Genomic DNA, 22,240 nt, shown 5'->3' on the forward strand with positions numbered 1-22,240 from the left:
GACAGGGGTTTTGAATGAAAAATAGGCTCAGTTTGCTCATTGTTATTAGAGATCATAACTTGTCCTCCCTATTATAGAAAAGAATTATTTTGAACATCAATAAAGCTAATGTGAACTACTATAAAGTATATTACATTTTACATTCTCTATATTGTAATGGAACTAATAGAACATTGACTTAGGAGTTCACAGACCTACATTCAAATTTTGGCCCCTTTTTATTAGTTTTATGGCCTTGGGCAAGTCACTCTGCCTTGCCTTTCTCATCCGTAAAATAAGAAATATTATACTGACTTTTGGGGTTATGATAATCATAAATGAGACAAAGCATGTAATAAGCCAAAAAACATTGCATGTGTAGATAGACAAGGACTAAATGTGCTTTTTGTTTGTTTGTTTTATGTAGACTGGTTTGTATGGTCGGTGCCAATAATTAATCAGTGACTACTGTGGTTTCTTTAAATGCAGCAGGACTGTGATTATAGTTTCTTGAGTACCTACTACCTGCACGTCTCACATAGAGAAGCTCAATAAATACAGCTCCTTATGCCCACACCTTCAATCCCTGAAGTCACTGCAGGAGATTCAGCTCTACTTCTTAGCACAGTGTGCTCCCTCTGACCTCATCTAAGTAGTCCCTCTGACTGCTTTCTGCCTCATCATCTGTAAAAGTAGCATGCGTCTCCAGACTTGTGTTTTAATGAATATTTATGGTGCAATTTACACTGGTGTGAGATACACAATGGCTCCTTTCTGCATTGTTAAAAGATCAGGAATTTTGTGTATGGGGGGAGTTGTGGGTGGGTAGTATTAGTATCTAGTTTCCCTAGTTGCCATTAAGAAAATGTGTGCTGTAAAGTTTAGTGGAGTGGGACTCTAGGGTCTGATTCATGCAGCAGAAAAGCGCCTTTACAAAGACTTCTGTTTTTGTCTTTCAGTTACACATTTTGTTCCAAGAAAGTGCTGATCCCATTTGAGTTAAATATTAACTTTAGAACATTTTAGCAACTCATTAAGTCCCTTCTTTTTTTTCTCACTTCACTTGCAGGTGGAGTTCATTATAGTTAAGCTGGAGGGAGTCCTGTAATAAATTCAGTCTCTCTCATACACACACACACACACACACACACACACACACACACACACACACTGTCCTTGTAAGAAGCATAAGACAGAATTATTCTGTGTGTGGACAAGTGGTTCTATGGGGCAAGAGATATTGAGCAATATCTGAAGATATTTTAGGCTGTTACAATTCAGGAGGTGCTACTGGCATTCAATAAGTAGTAGCCAGTGATGATGCTAAATATCCAACAATGCACAGGAAAGTCCCCAGCGATGAAGAACTACCCAACCCCATATGTCAGCAATGCCAAATTTGAGAAACACTTGTGTAGGCTAAAGAGAAGTATTTTATCAGTGACTCTGTTTCTAAGACTATATATAGCCACCCCTGGAGAAACCTAATGACAAGTTTTACACTAATTTATTTTCTGGCCTCAAGGACCTTGAGACCAATGTTGAATGTTTTTAAATACTTGTAAGCCTAAGTTTGGATCCTAGTGATTCTATATTTTGACTATGTGACCTTGGACAAGGTCTTCACATTTCTGATACTGAGTTTTCTATTTTTTTTAAGTGATAATACCTACCTTGGAAATCTTTATGTAGATTACATATGGTAATGCATTTATAGCCCTAAACATGTCTGATACAGCAGAGGCTCCTAAAAAAATACTATTACTCTATCTTTTTAATAATCACTTAGCTGAAAGGATTATCTGAGAACCTTGAAATTGGCTTACAGCCTCCAAGTATTAAGTTTCCATGAAGACTCAGGACTGCTCTTCCATTCATGCAATATCCATTGTCAAGAGGAGACTATAAAATGGAGCTATGTGCAGAGAGTTGTGAGAGCATCCCAAAGGGGCATGTAACCATACCTAAGAGAAGGGGAAAGAATCACACAAGAGGAAGATGACTGAGTTATGTTTAAGTTTTTAAGACTCTAAGTGAGTTATCTAACATAGTCTCGAATATCTGTTAATTTATTCTACTTTCTCACTGGCTTTAGTCTTTATTCCTTGAACAAACTGTTGATATTCCTATCATTAGCAATTGCATTGATAGTTTAATTAAAATTTGAACATTCCATCCAATTTTAGCCACCTGCTGTCTTTTATATCCACTCATATTTCAAAACCACAGAATGTTCCCTTTTTTTAGAATTTGGCCATATCTGCTGTGATTGGAACAAGAAGCCCAGAAAGGGTGTGTTGATGGAGCTTGGCAAATGGCCATTGATCTGGGTTCATGGCACATTTGTGACTTCCACACACCCAAAAAGTATAGATCCGGAAAGGTATCCTTAATTACAACAATTACAGGGAAATCTCTAGTTGAAAGTATTTACTGTTAGTGGCGTAAGGTCAATCATCTCATTACTTATGAATCTATTTGTGTTCCTGTTAGCAACTGAGTTAGATATTTAGATCAATGTATTCTTAGCCTGCAGTTTCCTCTTCCTGATAAACACACTGAACTCACATTGGAGTGGTAAATTATGTTTAAATGAGAAATGATATACCATTTACGTGGTCACCAAATAATGATATTTCTGATTTGTAGCTATAATAGAAAATTAAAAGAGATGAAATTGCAAACTGCCACAGTACACAGAAAGATTTGATGAGAAAGGTTGGAAATAACTCCAGGATTTCTACCTGAGTTTGGAGTATTTACTACTGTGTGTCCTTTGAATCCTGTTCAGTTGATGAATGTATGGAAGCTTTACATTCATTGTGTGCATGTGTCTCATGTTCTATTGTGAATACTTTAGGGGTAGGATCAGAATTTAGGTCACCTTAGTACACTCAATGCCCAGCACTATACTTGGCATATACAATAGGCACTCAATAACTATTTGTTGAATACGTTATTTGTTTATGGACTAATATTAGGACCTAGGACTCTGTGGACTCCATAGCTTATCACCACTCATTCATCTAGTTGGCCAGTGTAATAACTTGTAATCATTCTTGACTCCTCTCTCTTTTTCCCACATTCCATATCCAACCCATTAGTAAATTATGTCAGTACTACTTTCAGAACATATTTTCAAATCTGTTATTTCTCTCCACATCTACTTCTTCCTCTCTCATCCAAGTCATCACAATTTCTCACTTGAACTGAAGTTCTTATCTGAACTTACTCATCTCCCAGGGATCAGATTGAGTCAGATGCTCCTCTGTGCAACATCTTTTAGAGGCTCTTTACCTCACTTACTATGAAAGCTCAAGTCCTTACAAAGAAAAACATGACATGGAACATTGATACCTCTCTCTATCATTCACTCTATTCCAGCTGCACTGAACTTTTTTGTTGTTCTTCAAAATACAAGCACGTTCTCATTTCAAAATGTTCACCTTTTCTGTTTCCTATGCCTTGATTAGTAGTCTATAAGAGTTCTCTTGACTCATACCTTTTCTTTCTTCAGTTCTCTGCTCTGTACCACTCCACCTAATTATAGTAGCCTCAATCACTTGTTATTTTATTTTTTTGTTTTACGGTTAATTTATAACAGTTATGCCATCCTTCCATGCCAGAGTAAATACTGTCTGTTCCCTAAAATGTAAACTCCTGTGAACAGGGACATTTTTAGTTCACTGCTGAAAAAGAGTGGCCTTGGGAGCTGTTCAGTCATATGCTGAATGAGTTAATGGAAGGAAAGGAGGCCAGTGTATTTGGACCATAAGTGAGCAACAGGAAGAGTGGACCACAGTAGGTAGTTCACAGATGGCAGCTCATGTTGGTCTTCAAATCATGCTGTAGAGTTTAGATTTTAAGGGTCAATAGAAAAGCCATAGAAGGATTTTATGTAAAACAGTGATAAGATATAAACTATGTTTTAAAAATATTAGCCACATTATAATAACATAAACAAATGAGCTACTGGGGACATAGTGGATGAAAGGAGAGCAAGAGTGGGAATAGGGAAACAAGTTAGAAAGTTCTTGAAATAACACAGGTAAGAGATGAAGACAGTGTGGGCTAGAGTAGTGGCTATGGAAGATAAAGAGAAGTGAATGCACTTGGAATTTGTTTCAGAGACAATAGGACTTGACATCAGACCAAATATGGAGCAAGAGAAGGTAGAGGAAGGGAAGATAATAACTATAGTTACTGTGTGGTTTTTAGCTTGAACAACCTAGGGAATGGGCAATGTTACCTATCAGGAGGGACTGAAGGAACAATAATCTTATATGAGGGAGTCAAAGCTCTATTTCGAACACTTTTTCTTTTTTATTTTATTTAAGTTTAATTAATATAGTTTATTATTAGCTTCAGAGGTAGAGGTCAGTGATTCATCAGTTGAATATAACACTCGATGCTCATCACATCATGTGTCCTCCTTAATGCCCTCATCCAGTTACCCCATCCCCTCACCTACCTCCCCTCCAGTGACCCTCAGTTTGTTTCCTATGGTTAAGAGTCTCTTATGGTTTGTGTCCTTCTCTGATTTCATCTTATTTTATTTTTCCATCCCTTTATCTATGCTCTTCTGTTTTGTTTCTTAAATTCCACATATGAATGAGGTCATATGATAATTGTCTTTCTCTGATTGACTTATTTTGCTTAGCATAATACCCTCTAGCCAGGGTGGCTCAGTGATTTAGCATCGCCTTCAGGCCAGGGTCTGATCCTGGAGACCTGGAATTGAGTCCCGCCTCGGGCTCCCCGCATGGAGCCGCTTCTTCCTCTTTCTCTCTTTCTCTCTCTCTCTCTATCTCTATCTCTATCTCTATCTCTATCTCTATCTCTATCTCTATCTATCTCTCTGTCTCTCATGAATAAATAAATAAAAATAAAATCTTAAAAAAATACCCTCTAGTTCCATCCACATCATTGTATATGGTAAGATTTCATTTTTGATGGCTGAATAGTATTCCACTGTATATATAGACAACATCTTCTTTATCCATTCATCTGTTGATGGACATCTACGCTCTTTCCATGTTTGACTATTGTGGACATTGTTGCTATAAACACTGGGGTACAGGTGCCCCTTCAGATCATTACATTTGTATCTTTTGGCTAAATCCCTAGTGGTGCAATTGCTGTGTCCTAGAGTAGCTCTATTTTCAACTTTTCGAGGAATCTCCATGCTGTTTTCCAGAGTGGCTGTACCACCTTGCATTCCTACCAGCAGCATATGAGAGTTCCCCTTTTTCTGCATCCTCACCAACATTTGTTATTTCCTGACTTGTTAATTTTAGCCACTCTGATTGGTGTGAGTTGGTATCTTGTTGTGATTTTGATGTTTTAAATATTTTTTCAAACATTTTGAGTTTTAAGTAACTACTAGCTATATAAATGAAGAAGGTCAGAGGCCTTGGATATATAAGCCTGGAAGTGAAAAAGATCTGGGATATAGTTATAGATTTGAGATCCATACAATGATAGATGATACTTAAGATCATGGGGCCAAATGAAATTATTTAGGGAGAGATATAGAGAAGAAGGCCTAGTCCTCATTCTCACTGAAAATAGAATGGAGTAAATACTCTGGCAACCATTTTAGTCTATTCCTTAAGCAGGTGACCTAAGGAGACGTAGAAGACAGTATATCAGGAAATTTAAACAAGAAAGAAAAGGTCACAATAAATAAAAAAAAAAGGGTCACAATAAAAAAAGAAGAAAGAAAGAAAAGAAAACTCAAGTCTGTGTTAATGAGTGAAGGAATCAGAGCTGTTTAAGGAGGGAAAGGACATGAAGAGGGTTTTGGATAGTTTAGAAAACTACAGCAAAGAGTAAAGGTCTCAGAGAAGTTGAAGAATTTCAGAGTGGTTATATTTGAGAATGTGATCTAAATATTCAGAAAGTAGCCAGAGAATGTGATACTTTGAACATCTATGCCATCATGTTGCCTTGCCATTTAGCAGTTTATTTTCAGCCTCTGTTGATGTGATTGCTCATATTGACTTCTATTATAAATCTTTATAAATTTATGTATGTGAAGATTTGTCTCTTTAAGATTCTCTAAATGTCTGATGCTAATTATTCATGACTAGCAAAAGGCTCTTCCACTTCTTTACCCACCACTACAATACTCTTTTCCTGCTCTGAATAATTTGTGCCCTTTTACTATCTTTGCCCACTTCTCCTGAATTTCCCAATGCAGGGAGCAAGTTACATGTATTGTGGGAAGAACAACTTCTTGGTTAAGGTCCTAGCCAAAAAACAGCCCCAAGCATGCAGCACCATGTCACTTCCTGTATATTTCTGTTTGCTGTTCTTTGTGCATGAACATCTCCAGGATAATCCTATTTCATTCCATTAGCCTATATTACTACCTAGAACAACCAACAACCAAGTAGGTGCTAAATAAATAGTTGTTGAGTCATTAGTGGTTATATGCCTTTAAGACATGCCTCTTTCACCTCACATGTTAACCAAAAAGAGAGCCAAAGCTAATGTTTGAGAATATCTAAACAAAATGTGATCTATAAATTTAAAAACACTCATCCTCTTAACAATGGAGAATTTCTTGAGCAAACATACTGTGGACATTTGCTATTGTTTTCCATGGGTTTCTTTTTTCTTTATATTATCTAAAAGTAATCATTTATAATGTATGACCTATTTATATGTTAACACTATTTGTTCTTAAAAAATAGTGCATGATTTGAATATTTGCTCCAGCCTATTACTGCTTCACTTGAAAACACACACACACACACACACACACACACACACACAGAAATTTCATTAAAATCTTTGTACCTTTGAGGATTATCATTATTTAGTCACTTCCTCCTGTAGGAAATCCTGGCTGTTCGTTTGTGGCATAATAAGTAGGCTGACTCCAACAGTTAGACTTCTGAGGGACAAAGCCCAAGGCTCACCCTTGTTGCAATACCTATAAGAGTGTCTGACCAACAATAGTTGCTCAACAAATATTCCTAAGTAAATTAATGAAGAGACAGTCTCTTTAAAGGAGCTGCATATCTTACTAGTAGCAAGAAAGAATGGAGAGCTGAGAATCCAGTGATATTTGCTTGTGAGTGTGCATGTGTATGCATGAGGGAAGAGTGGTGCCAAATTGGAGAAGATCATGTAAAATCAAACCAGAAGATCATATTGTAGCAGAAAATTAAGAGCTTGAGAAAACGAAACAAAAGGAATACGGCAATCCTCTTTGACTGGCTGACCTAGTTATTTTCTCTTCATTAGCCTTTGACAGTCTCTGGAAGGTGATCATTGTATTTAATGGTCCAGAAGAAGAGAAATAAGCATATTTAGCAGTGACATTTGTGAACATTAAGAACAAACTTTGAAGTGGACAGAGAAGTATTCACATAATGTCTGGATAAATGAGGCCATGTAGAGTTTAATCATTAAGGGTATACATCTCAGGGTATTGAGGAAAAGGTTTCTTTTATGATAAGGAGAAACAGGCTGTGTAGAGTGGTTTGAATGTTTGTATTCAACCAGCAATGATAGGCAGACCCTCCAATAAATTATTAACCATGTTCATTCAACAACAACTGGGTACTCACTGCAGAGCTAGTACAGTTCTTGGCACAGGGGATAAAGTATGGACTAAGTGACGTCTCCTGCCTTCATGGAGTTTGCACCCTAAGGAGCTAATGGATTTGTTGCAAATATAAAACACCCAGGCTACCTGGCTTACATATGAAGGGGAAAAAAAGTATATCATATATTTTTGCACTAACATTGGAAAATCGATAATAATTTCTGTTTGATGTTGACAACAACACCTGTTGGCCCATGTCTACAATTCTGTGTGACATGCAAATGCTAGAAATTTAAATTTCAGAAATGTCCCCAGTGCTCCAAGACCAGAAAGAAGAGCTAGATATTTTATAAAGTACAGGGCCCAATGATAGTAGATATTCAATCAATGTCAATTTGCTTCTTTTTTTTTTTCTATCACATCTCTTTTTTCTTTATAAAGTTGTCTGAGTGCTGCCACTTGGTTTAAAACTGAGAGAAGCAAAGACACATTAATGGAGACTATGAGAAATAAGATTTAAAGTATGTATTAATGTGGGTTATTTTATTCAAGTGAGTAACCTAGTTCAACCCTAATGTGGAGAAAGGCAAAAGAGAGGAAGAGATCCCCTTCAGACATGATTAACTGTCAATCATTCTTCTGTTAGTGGCTGAAGGGCAATGGGAAGTGCAATAGTTCTGATCCTGCTGATTAAATCAAGAGCACATAGGTTTGAAGGGCAAGGATGGAAGATTAAGTTAAATCACAGAAATTCAAGTTGAGGAAATAACAATTAAGTCGGTCAGCCTATCTCCTGCCAAGGAAAGGGAACATTTTTAGAGAACCACTTTGTCACCAGTGTAGTGTTGACAATCGAAATTCGAAAGGCTCATTCGATTGATTCATTCCACATGTATTTACTGAATGCCCACTGTATACCAGAAACTGTTCTAGGCATTGAGAGTAAAGCCATGAAGAGTCAAAGTCTGTATCTTCATGAAGCTTATGATATATTCTGGAACTAGATGATAAACAAATACATTAAGTATTGGTAGGGACAGTGTGAAGAAAAATAATTTAGAGTTAATGCCCAGAATGTTACTTAAACTATATTCCATTGGTCAAGTAAGTTACTGAGGCCAGCAAAGATTTAGTGGGAGGAGAAGTAGAATTGGACTCCATCTTTTAAAGAGAGGTGTGGCAAGAATTTAGTCTTCTTTAATCTGCCAGACAGCTGTGGAGAACATAAGCAGGAGAGCTAGAAGGTCTGACTAACATTTTAAAGGGCTCACTTTGACTACTATATACATAACAGACTTGGGAGGAGAGGGCACAAAGGTGAAAACAGAAAGATCCATTGTCCGTATTTCATCTTAATTTACTTTGACTTTTGGGCCTCTCAACTCTCATTAGCAAAGTTATAGCAAAAAAAAAAAATGATGGCACATATCTCAGGATTGCCTGCATATTGATTGATTTTCATATAGAATACAATATGTGATACAATATCATTTACTCATTCAGCAAATACGGTGTGAGAGCCTTTTATGCCCCAGCACTGGGGTCACTGTGATGGGCAGCCACAACCCCTGTCTTCAGGGAATTTACCACCTAGTTGGGAAAGAGATGAATAACATGTAAATTACAGCATAATTTCTAAAGGTGTTAGTGTCAGAATTGTGGTTTCTCAGTATTCATGGAAAAAGATCAATCTTAGGATGCCTGGGTGGCTCAGTGGTTGAGTGTCTGCCTTTGGCTCGGGGCGTGATCTCAGGATCTGGGATCGAGTCCCACATCAGCTCCTTGCACGGAGCTTGCTTCTTTCTCCCTGTGCCTATGTCTCTGCCTCTCTCTGTGTCTCTCATGAATTAATAAATAAGATCTTCAAAAAAGAAAAGAAAAGAAGAGCATCAATCTGGTATCTACTTGTTTACAAAATATAAAACTCCACCTTTTTTTAAACAAAATAGCTGCTTCCCAGATTATCATCTTGAAATTAATCATACTGATATTTATAAAAGCCCAAATTATCAAACTGATGATTTGTCTAAAGTGTATGATATCTGTCCACTCCTAGAGGAATCCTGAGCAGTGAATTGAACCACTAGAGGGCTATACTTTGCTTTAATCTTTTCTACGGAGGCCTTCTCCTAAATTGACTTTAATTGCATATCTGTAGCTTCTCCAATTAAAGAAATTACTCATTTTTAAGATCCAGTTAAATATTATGCCACCTCCTCCACAAAGCTTTCCTTGATCCTCCTCAGTGAAAATCCCATAGTAGATTGCTTTTACCTCTATTTAATGGACTTAAACATGTATTTAATTCTTCCTTTTTATATAATTAATATCAATCATTAGTAAAATGAAGAAGTCTTAGAATCGTAATTTTTAACTACCTATTATGTGTCAGGTACTAGGAAAGATAAGGTTCCTATGTTCCCTCTAATGTTGACAGAAATTCTTTAGAGATAGTTAATATTGCATTCATTGATAGAAAAAGAAACTGAGGTTCAAAGAGTTCAAATGATTTTATCTAGAGTTACACACTTAATGGTTTATTTTAGGATCCAGACTTCAACCTTAATGTAGTTTGGACCTTAGAATGTACTGAATAGTGTCCCCTCCAAATTCATGTCTACTTAGGATCTTCCAATGGGACCTTATTTGGAAATAGAGTATTTGAAGATGTAATTAAAATACAGATTGAAATGGAGTTATGGTGGATTAAGAGTGAGCCCAAAATCCAATGAGAACTTCTTTATAAGAGTCAGGGGGGAAAAAAAAACATACCAAAACCTGAAAAAGACACAGGTGGAAAAAGGTCATGTAAAGACAGAGGCAGAGACTAGAGCTATGTTGTCATCAGCCAAAAGCCACTAAGAGCCACCAGAAGCTGAAAGAGATAAAGATGGAATTTTCCCTGGAGTCTTGAGAGGAATTGTTGCTATGCTGACAACTTGGTTTCGTACTTTTGGCCTCTAGAACTCAGAGAACAAATGTCTATTGTTTCCAGCCATCCAGTTTGTGATATTTTGTTACGGCAGCTCTTAAGTCCATTCTCTTTTCCTTAAACGTCTTTCCACTCCAGAATTATACCTTTATTTGTCATAGGATTTTAGAGTAATCTTTTAACTTTCACTATGGACTTTTAAAAAATGCTATCCCACCCCACCAACTGCCCCCTGAAAAGAGGTAGGAGTGATAGAGGGAAATATTTCAGGATGATTTTGATGGCAAGTTGCAGACATTAAACTTAGACTAGAATAGAAAAGGGAATTTATTGACTTCTATCATGAAATGGAAGAAGAACAGGGATGTAGGGGGGCCTCCAATATGAAAGGAGCCAGGGTCTGGAGCTCTACCAAGTCTCTCTCTCCATCTCCCACCCCTTCATCCCTTTGTAACTGGGCTTCGTCTCAGCCAAAGAAGAGGCAGAAAACACCTGTTGTTCCCATCTCACCAGATTAGACCACCATGTACAAAGGGACTTTGTCCTTAACTTCCAAGTTAAAAATTCCTGGGAAAGGTTTGTGATTGGCCCACTCGGATCACATGCTCACACGTGTATCAAGGAGGCAGAGTTCTGAGCTCCACTGTTCCCGCTAGGACTATGTAGTAACAGCAGGCACAAGGAACATTTTCCCAAGAAATAGGATGCTGTGGTCAGAAGAGAAGTGGGTCACTGAGGCAGATCTAGGCATCAATATTGGTGTAGATCATTTCCATGTAAATGGTACTCAGCTAAATTCTTGGTTAAGACTTTTGCTTGCAAAAGGCCAAAAAGAGTGAAATGAAAATATAGACTGACTATATGTTTCCAAGCCACTCATGAGTGTCAATAAAGATGTTAGACTTTAATATAAGACTTTTTTTTTTTTTTCCAGAAGGGCCAGTGGCTGGTAAAAGCTCTTTTGAATAGATGTGGAAATGCAAGCAGTAGAACTTTCAAAATCCAGATTATATCACGAAGACTTATGTAAAGGAGCTGTTCCAATAAATAACAATGATCTGATCTTTTTTCCAAATATTGCAGATTGCAGTATCTTCAGAGCTAACTTCTCTGATCGCAAAGAGCACACTGAACATAACAAAAGAGAGAAAAGAGGTGGGCTAGTGCAAGGATGAACTGTTTTCGCCTCGCTGTGCCTGCTCCTCCATGGGGCAAGGCAGGCTGGCTGGGGCAGGCAACAGAATTGCAGGGCCACTTAACTGCTTCCTCTGGAGGGCCATCCAGAGGAATTTGGCATCATCCCTTTGCCAAATTGAGGATAAATCTCTAAACATTTACTTCTTAGGTAGATTTGGCCATCCTTTAAGAATATAGTTTGGGTCTAGGATGGGATCAACTTTGGAGAATAACCCAAGGTCATATAATAACTAATGGCTTTCCTCTGTCTCAGTCCACTAAGGATTTGAGACAACCTGCAAGACTAAATACAATATAACAGAAAGATTGGCCAATACTCGGACCAGGGAGGTGGCCTCTTCAATAAAAGTGGGCCTGGGCTTCATCCCTGCTCTGACAGGCTCCGGAGGCCCTTCTGTTTATCAGCACCACATGAACAGCAATGTAAACCAGTGGGTCCTACATTGGGTAGGGCAAAGTCAAGAGAATGGGAGCCTAAAAACTCAGCATGTTGGAATGTAAAATTAACCACGTGTTTTCCTTACATTGTTGATACCTACTTGGGTGTTTGGATGATTTTTGATAATTGAGGACATAGATTTTGTTCATTTGCAGATGAATGATCATGGTAAGGAGTGCTAAAGCATCAGTCTAATGGCAGAAACCCCACTTGGAGCACCATCCCATTTCTCCACTCAACCATTCCTTACTGATTGCATGATTACTGTTGTAGCTGCATGAATGGCTCAGAGACCAGTATCTCCTGGCTTCTACCAGGTGGACCCAGGGCTGCTGCTTCCTCTCCTGAACGCCTTTACCAAATCCAAGTAGTCACCACCAGAATGAAGTCCTTTAGGTGGCAGCTTTCCCTTGTAGGAATACTGGCTCTGGAGGGAATACATAGAACAAAAATATATATGCATATATTCATATACACGCATACAACATTTTCCGTAGCCCCAGGCCCTGCTTTAACCACCTGCTCTGGGCCACACCACGGGCTTGGCATCACTGAATCCTCCTCCACCTCCAAGGCCTGACTCCCCCATAACTTCCTTCCTTTCACAGCCTCCTTTCCATCCGGCTCTGACTCCTCACTCCCACTGTATACATTCCTACTGTAAGAGGTATCGACTCTATATCCAATTCTAAATTTACTCCCTCGATTAATGCTGGAGGACTCTGAAAAATTTCTGAAAAGCTGGTTTCTAACTATACTATATAACTTCTTATGTTTTGCTTTTGACATTTCACTGAGATAGATAGTGGGTGGTTGCCTCATTTATAACAATCTCATCCACTTATTTTTATACACATTTCTACAGGCCCTTCATTTCACAGAATAAGGTGATTATTGTGGTAAGGAAGATAATACTAGTGATCATAACAAGTAAAAATATGAAAGTTATTGAACCACTCTGTGCCAGGCACTGCAATGGCTGCTTTTACTATTTTATGTCAGTCAATCCTCCAGGAAGGTTGTGAAGTGGTAATTACTATTCTCATTTTAAGGACAGAATCTGAGGTTCTCAGAGGTTAAGTTAATTGCTTATGCTGACTTAGCCTTAAAGATAAGAATCCGAGTTTAAATTCATGTGATCTAATTCTAGGTGTCATATCCCCTCAGCATCCCCTCAATTGTCTCTTAGGTTCTATACATTTCATAGTACTTCCTACTTAGAAGCTAGAAATAGAGCAAAATCCTCACTTCTTCCCATTGCTTATAGGTATCAGGCGACTAGAACAAAATAATGCATTTGATTGAGGTCAGGACCACGTCTTGGGTACTGAACACTTATGTGGTGATAGCAGATATGGTGGTGAACAAAATGTCCATGTTCTTGCCATCATAAGACTTGCTCTTTAGTGTGGGAAACATATTCATCAATAAATGCCCAGAATTCCATAGCAAAGAGGAATAAGTAGTGTCACAGCTGTGACAGGGATCCTGACCAGCTAGAAGAATCAGGAAGTAAATGGGCTAGGGAAAAATAAGTGCTCAAACATAAGGAATGACAGGTGATGAAGGAACTTGGTGGTCGTAAGAACCAAAGTGAGACCACAGGGGCTGGACTTCAGCAAGTCACTGAGAGTGTCTCAAGATGGGTACAGAGGTGGGCAGGGACCATCTCAGGCAGGGCCTTCAGATTTTAGTCCCAATTCCAAAAGCACTGAGAAGCCACCACGGAGTCTTAAACATGGGACATGATCCAATTTGTGTTTTTAGATGATGGTATATGGAGAACAGATGGGGCGTGGGAGTAGGCAAAGTGGAGGCAGGGAGACGAGGTAGGAGGGTGTTGCCATTGTTAAGGTAAGATGCCAGAGACTCCAGCTAATGGGATGGTAAAGAGGGTGGACAGAATCTGTTTTGTTTACCCTGGTGTTCCCAGCACTTAGTATCGGTAGCATTTATGTTGATAAATGAAGGAATAAACTAATGATGCATTTCAAGCTCTCGGTAAGCCTGTCCACTTCCATTGTATCCCGTATCTTTGTAATTAGGTTCGGTGACCCTATCAAATCAGCTATCCTTTTTTATTACTATTATTACCACTCTTATAAAGGAACACTTGTTACATGTTTATTTTATGCGAGGCATTTGCCACGTGTGCTAGGCATGGTACATATATTATTTGGTTTAATCATCCAGTAGCCCTGTGTTTTAAGGCATTTCATTTCCATTTTATAGACTAGGAAACCATAACTGAGGAGAGAGGTCAGGAACAAAAACTTATTCTCTCAACTGTATCAATCAATAAATGAATGTATACTGTAATCAATCAATCAATAAGTGAATGTAACAAATTCAAAGAGGGTTTAATTTTAAGGTGACTCATTTTAAAAGTACAGACAAAATATAGGAGGACCGCAAAGGGCAGTGTAGAACCCAGGGGTAGCTGAAGGAAAGCTGATACCACCCTATTTCTGGAAGATTTGGCAGTGGGGGGAAGAGGTTACTGGGCCCTTGAAAGAGAGAAACATATAGAGTAGCCTATCTTGAAAAGTACAGTAACCCTTGACCAAGGCACACAGCCCATCCTAGAGGAGCATCCGGTGGGAACAACAGAAAAATAAACATTCTGACCCCATTCTCTTTCCTCCCACTACTGTCCTCTTGGGGTTCTCCATTGGCTGAACCCAATGAAGATAGAAGGCGCAAGAGCCTAGTTAGCATAGTACATACAGGACAGCTTCCTAGGACAGACAACAACATAGGAAAGGATGGAACTGAGAAGCAAACAGACGATACCTGGCAGTTAAACCAATATTTATTGACAGTCTATGGTGATGGTAAATATTGTATATCAACTTTGTTAGGCTCTGTTGCCCAGATGTTTAGTCACACTCCAATCTGCATGTTGCTGTGAAGGTATTTTTTTGGATGTTTTAAACCTTTAAATTAGTAGGCTTTGAGTAAAGCAGATTACAATCCATAGTGCGAGTGGGCCACGTCCAACCAGTTGAAACTTCTAAGAGAAAAATACTTCTCTGGAGAAAGAAGGAATTCTGTCTCCAGACTATTTTCAGGCTCAACACTGCAACATCAGCTCTTCCCTGGGTTTCTAGCTTGCCAGCCTGCCCTGCCGATTTTGGCCTTTCCAGCCCCTACAATCATATAAGCCATTCTTAATACTTCTCTCAGCCCTTCCTTCCTTTCTTTCCTTCCTTCTTCCTTTCTTCCTCCTTCCTTCCCTCTCTTTCTTACTCTCTCTCTCTCACCCTATACAGAGAAAGAGAGATGGGCTCTGTTTCTTTGGAGAACACCGACCAATAGACTGCCATACATTAAGCATCGTGCTAGTCCTTGGTGATACAAGAACAAATCTCCCCAGCCCCTGTCCTTAAGAAACTCACTTTCTAAAAAAAAAAGAAAAAAAAAATAAACTCACTTTCTGGTACTGTGATAAGTCATATGACAATCATATGGTAATACAGGACGCTTTATGAGCAGAAAAGAGGGACCCCCTTACCTATTCATGGCAGGGATGGGAAGGAAAGCAAAGGGAAGTCAGGAAATGCTTCCTGTTGTTAACTCTGAAATGTACAGTTCCATAGAGACTGAACATTAATCTTAATGGTCTAATTCTAAAACCGAGGCTATTTTCATCCCTGTGATATTTGCCTTCACCCCCAGCAGTCTGTGCTAGCTAGTTGATATCCACAGAGCACATGTAACTCTGCTACATTTGTGAGAATAATGATTTTCAAATGAAGGTACACATTTCTGCATCTAATGTAAGGGAAGATCACATCTATTTATTTTTATGAACAAGATTTGCCCATACTCCATTAGTATAAATACAAAAGTTCTCAGGAGCCATGCAATGGGAAGAAAAGGTCTCCAAATTAGTGCAGGGCACCTGGGTTCACAGCCTAGCTGTGCTACTTACCAGCTTCGTAATTGTAAGCAAGTCAATTAACCTCCCTTGTTCTCATCAAAGGCTGTTGTGAAGAAGGAAAAAGTATTTGCAAACTTTAAAGTTCTTCACATGAAGAGATAAAAATTATTGTTGAAGATTTTTTTTCTCTCTTTCACTTGAAATTCCTAAAAGGCCCTCATTTTAATATCTCAGTTCCCTTCATTTTGCCATAAAACTACCTGAGCCCAAAGTATTGATCATTTGATTCTTTGAGGTCCAGGATTTGTCTGTGATCAGCAGTCTCAAAGTGAAAAGTTCGCTGTACCTTTTCTGAAATGCTTTTTCCAAGGATCAGTTTGTTTGGACAAGTTTGTCCAATTAACCTGCATGTAGCATACATGTGCATACACCTTTGGGTAATGTCCAACAAAGACAAAAATAACTTCTCATGTCATACTGGGCGGTCTGATTTAAGGAGAGAAGCCAAACACCAGAGGCAGAAGGCCAAGTGCTGGAATCCAGACTGTAGTTGCACCTGTCTCTGAGCAGCCTTCTCCTAGCTGGCAAGTTTATGGGGCCAGCCCTGGGCACCAGCAATGCCTGTGCCTCAAATTATTTCTCACCTATTGTCTCCCAGTGTCACCGCTCCAGGTCTTATTTCCTTATTGACACCTGTGAAGACCCCAGACTATCTTGCTTGACCACGGACTAACATGCAGGCATTGACCCTCACGTTGGTTTTACTCAGATGTGTCATCATCATAATGCATTTTCTTTGTGCTTGACCAGACCTGACTCCCTTGCTGTCCTGTTTTGCTCTCCTAGTCCTGGCCCCAGGGTTCAGGCTTCACACTTGGATTTCACCTCTCTGAAACTATGTAATAAGGACACAAGACTGAACATGTGACCCAGCATGTCTAAACCTTCCTGAGACTCTGTTTCTTCCCCAAGATGGAACTAAGTTCCTTCCATCTCTGCACCTGTGAGTTCTATACTTGCAATCATCTTTCTTGGTATCAGACACTAAATGGCTGTTTTCCTAATATATATGGAACAGGTAGCTAGGACTGACCTCTGCTGACAAGAACACTATCTACCTTGTGCCTGTTACCTGTTGTCACGGAGTCAAGCTCTATCTCTGACTCAACAACAGAAATACCTTATTTGTAACTGTGCCAAACTAATGCGTATTAGTTTATCTCATTTGAATGAGGCCCTTGTTTGTTTTCAAACCAGGAAGGCAAAATGCAGGTAATAAAAAAGCCCCAACTACTGCTGTTTTACATTTTTTACTGTATCCTCTGCCTGCAAAGTCAAAAGTGCATTAAAAAGTAATATTGTGCTGAGCTCAGACATATGCAAACGTCTCTAGATATCTTGTCTCAATAAAGTTTATAGAATGCATTCCCAAAGGTCTGACAACAAAACAGAATAAATCGCAAGGCTCATAAAAATATAATGCATGCCTTTTTTTTTTTTTGTTTTTGCTTACATAAACACTAGCAAATGCAATGAGAAAGGGAGTGTCTGGGCTTAAGAGGAGGCTCCTTTTCATAACAGCCCTTTTTATCATTAGCCACCAACACAGAATGAATTAGCTCGGAAAGCCACACAAACATGGAGACATAAGGAAAGAGGGAGGGTTTGAATACATTGCAAATGGTTAGAATCTTCCAGGCATTCTTTACTTCATTCAATAATTTGCCTGGCCAATTTCTTTACTCAACCTTTTAATCAAATTTTATTGACTATCTGCTATACCAAACCTGATGGCAAGCCCTCTGAATACATTAAAAAAAAAAAAATCTCAAGGAATTCACAATTGTGTGATAAAGAAGCACGTGCAGAAAAACTAACTACAATTAAGTGCTATAATAAGAATAGCATTTCTTCAGATTTTCAATACATTGATCAATTATGCGTATTTGGCTAATGCCAAAATAATTATGCCCAATTTGGCAAGCCAAATTTTATTATAGGGATAGCAGATGTCTAACATGCTTGGGATTTAATTGCCAATATTTATTAAACACTTGCAGTGTGCCAAGCTCTTTTCAAAGCAATTTATATTATGGACTTCGGAGCAACCTTAAATATTGGTGCTATTATTCTTTCCAAGTTTACAGGTGAGGAAACTAAGGCTGAGGGAAGTTAAATGACTTGACCCAAGTCACATGGCTTCTAAGTAGCAGAGCTAGGATTTGAACCTTGACAGTTAAGCCCCAGAAATTGCACTCGTTACTATACCACACCATTTGTCATGTGTGTGTTATGCAACATCCTGAGTTTATGGGTAATATTTCCCCTGTGTTGCTCAGTCCCTTGACTGATAAGGGGTAGAGCCAGGATTTGATAAGGCAACTGTAATTGTGGAGAACATTGCCGTCTTTGGAACTCAACCACTCCGAGATGGAGGGAAAGCCCTAGTCATTCATTTAACCTGAATCCTTTTCCTTAGCAGGTAGACTCTCAGACAGAACTCATACTGAGGCAGAAATGTCATATAGCTTTATTATGTTAGCAATTTCACATCATGTTATATCAGGATCTCCCTGTATTAATATTGCTTTTCTCTGAAAGATCACATTACCGCTTGTTCCCATCAAACAAAACTCTTGAGTTTCCTGTAAACATAGCTCCTGGGTTAGTTGCAGTCTTGCCTAAGCATGGCAGCCTCTTTGCTGAAAGAATGCACATGTAGTAAGCCCTAGACTGAATTTTCCATAGGTTAGCAACACTCATAGGAGCATAGATACATATAAATTGGAAGAACAATAAAAGATAGAGATAAAGGAGAACTCATCAATACTTCTATCCAGTGAAAGGGAATTATGGCACAATGGGCAACTATAAGATACCAGGTATAAGCTTTTTACCTGTATTCCTTATTTAATGCTGAGAAATACTTCCAAGGGTACATGAAGTATATCCATTTGATAAATAAATACACAAATTAATATCAAGAAAAGTTGAGAAATTTGCCAAATTCCACATAGGTACTAGATGCAAAGCCTGTGCTCTGTCTACAACACTCTATAAATCAGATCCACTTTATCCCTAGCCCAGCCTAATTTCTTAATATACACTCCAGACTATAAGGCCTGCAACAGATGTGAGGTCATCATTACCATTTATGTAAGCATCAGCACGCCACCATGATAAGCATGGATACAAGCAGTAGAGGGAGATATACTGATACTGCTCAGCCTAAGAAGCAATGATGTGTTAGAGTGAAGGTAAGCTTCGCTCTTCCCCTCCAAATATACTGCATTCAGACAAAAAAATTGAATATAAAAGTCCAATCCATTTGGTGTGCAATCCTGTTTGTTTAATAAGGTGTGCTGACGTCCCCATCCTTCCGTGACCTTCTAGCAGAGCTCTGTGGGACCAAGGGGAAGATGCATGCTGGGAAAATTGAAATAGTGCTTCACAGCCCTCACCACATAGAATCCTGCACCCAGGTCTGCTCCAGAGAATATCTCTGATAAGCTAGTAAACTGAAACCTTTCATTAGGAATTATTGTAAATTTTTGCCCATAGTATGAATTATACATGTTAATTAGACCTAAATAGGTAAAGGGAGAGTTAAACAAAGGCAAAAGTGATAAGGTCAATTCTTGTGACTCCCAGACATAAATTTTAATTTTGTCAAGGTTCACAAAGGAGGAGAAAGGAAAAGGAAAGACATCTCACATAGTAGGTCTAGTTTGGGTTCTGTCTCCTCTCAAGTCAGAAGCCACATGTTTCCACAAGGTACTAGAAGGTTTGACTGGAGCTCACAGACATACAACTGCCATTATCATCAGTAATGAAACCATTACAATGGAAGGCAGTGTGGTTTATCATGGGAATTTTATTTGCATATCCTATGTAATTCCCAGGCTCCTGCGGTTATTTCAAGTTAAATTATAGGGTAGTTGTGAATGTCTCAACTGGCTGTTTGGAGTTGTCTTAACACCTGGGTGCCTGATAAGACACCTTGACATAATTTAGTTTTTAGGGCTCCCATAATCCATGTCATGTGCACACAGGATTTGACTCTGTATAAACACACTGGTGAATATTCCTAAATACAGAGGCACAGTCAGATAAAGGGCTACTGGAAAGAAGTTTAGCTAAAGGGAAGGAGAAGAGGGAATAATTTGATTAGTGTAGGACAACAAAGCTTGGAGTTGGCATTAGGCAACCTAGGCTAAAATGCCAGCTAGAACTGTTCTTAGCTTCATTGGTCTAGGCATTTAGAGTTGTTAAGCTTTTGTTTTACCATATTAAAAAGTATATTTGTCTCCTAAGTGAATTTTACATTATGTTTTTGAAAAGACAAATATATAATATGGTAGGCTTAGGAAGAATTGAAGAAATGTATTTTCTTTTCCTTTACATATATAATTTAGCATGTTTCTAAAAGAAAAAATCTGTAGGTATTTTTAACCCCATATATAAAAGAAGAAACTAGGAATTCTAAAAACATTTGGTCAGGTGTGCCTGGGTGGCTCAGTTGGTTTAGCATTGACTCTTGATTTTGGCTCAGGTCATATCTTATGGTCCTGGGATAAAGCCCTGCATCAGTTCCATGCTCAGTGAGCAGTCTGCTGGAGATTCTCTCTCTCCTTCTCCCTCTGCCCCTATGGCCTGCTTATGTTTACTCACTTTCTCTCTCAAAATAAATACATCTTTAAAAAATAAAAATAGAAAATAAAAACATTTGGTCAACTTTCCCAAGGCTAGGATAATACAGACTCATATTTTTACATAGGACCTTTCCTTGGTGGTCGGAGCTCTAGGCAAGGAATTTTTGTGTGTCTCTTATCTGTAAAAACATGTGAGTCACTCCAAATCAACGTGCCCACATAATCCCTGCAGCGCAAACTCCCAAAATCCCTCTCAATTAATAATGCCTTGTTAGAAACTTGCCCCTGTCTATTTTTACCAGCATCCCAGTGAGTTATTCTCCCCATTGCACAGATAAGAAAACTGAGATTGCATTGGATATTACACATCAGAACCAGGACCAGAATCTGGATCTTCCACCTACTAGACTACCATATTATAGGGCACCATTTTGGACTGGATTCCTAGTGGAGTTATTTTCCAAACATGAGACTTTCATTTTTTATAGCCCTTAATTGTATTCAATCGTTGGTCGGTTATATGGATCAATATACTATCATTAGACTCCTTATTTGGAGTGGGGATAGAAAGTAAAGAAAGAACATCACATAATAAAGTGTGCTAAGTCAGGACACCTGGGTGGCTCAGCGGTTGAGCATCTGCCTTCAGCTCGGGGTGTGATCCCGAGGTCCTGGGATGGGATCCCACATCGGGCTCCCTGCATGGAGCCTGCTTCTCCCTCTGCTTATCTGTCTGTCTGTCTCTCTCTCAAATAAATAAAATATTTTTTAAAGTGTGCTAAGTCAAGGGGAAGAACTCTTCTGTGTTAATTAAGTATAATTCCTTGACTTTTTTAAGTCCTGGACTTGCTTAAACCTCAAAATTTTGAACTCCTCTACTGGACTAAGGATGTTGGCAGAAATCACTATACTTTTCTGAGCCTCTGTGTTATTCTTTAGCATAGTAGATCATAGTGGTTGTTGAAAGTTATTCCTAAAGACAAAATATTCAAATATTTGGCATATAATAAATGTTCAATACGATGATCATTGTTCCTAGTGGCAGAAGTAGTAAAGATACCTTCCTTTTCTTCTTCCCCAGGTAACTGTGAAGATAAAACACACTAATAATAATCAGGAAGGTTGAAAAAATGTTAAACATCTGCAACAATGCAAGCTATTCCACCACTGTATTTTATAACATCTCTTTGAAATAGCTGAATAAGTTCCTTCCTTTCCTCAGCATGATGCCTACAGCTTATGGTTGGTACAAAGCTTCACAGAACAGAGATAGATAGTTAGGAATCTGAAAACAGCATTTCTCAAGGTATGTTCTAGGAACACTAGTCCAGTCATATATTCCATTAATATTAAGTGAAATAAAAAACAGAAAGTGTAAGTGGTCAAATAATATGTCAATATGTATATTAGTGCAATAAAACTTACAAACTGAAAATTTTTGCAATAAATAAATATTTACACATGACTCATGTTGAGTTTTCTTACCACAAAGAAATAAAACCAAAGGACACAAGGAAACTCTTGGGGGTACTGGATATGTCCATTACCATGATTATAGTAAGGATGTGATGGCAGTTTGCCTATGCTCAGACTCATCCAG

The 22,240-nt window shown here is 38.5% G+C and overlaps 1 long non-coding RNA gene across 1 annotated transcript in view; it reads left to right on the forward strand.

The window, feature by feature from the left end:
• Positions 1-22,240, forward strand: part of LOC119864965 — a 309,308-nt gene that overhangs the window by 180,604 nt on the left and 106,464 nt on the right. The window lies entirely within an intron of this gene.

This window comes from Canis lupus, chromosome 21 (genome assembly GCF_011100685.1).
Source record: "Canis lupus familiaris isolate Mischka breed German Shepherd chromosome 21, alternate assembly UU_Cfam_GSD_1.0, whole genome shotgun sequence".
In the NCBI taxonomy this organism is placed as follows: Eukaryota; Metazoa; Chordata; class Mammalia; order Carnivora; family Canidae; genus Canis; species Canis lupus.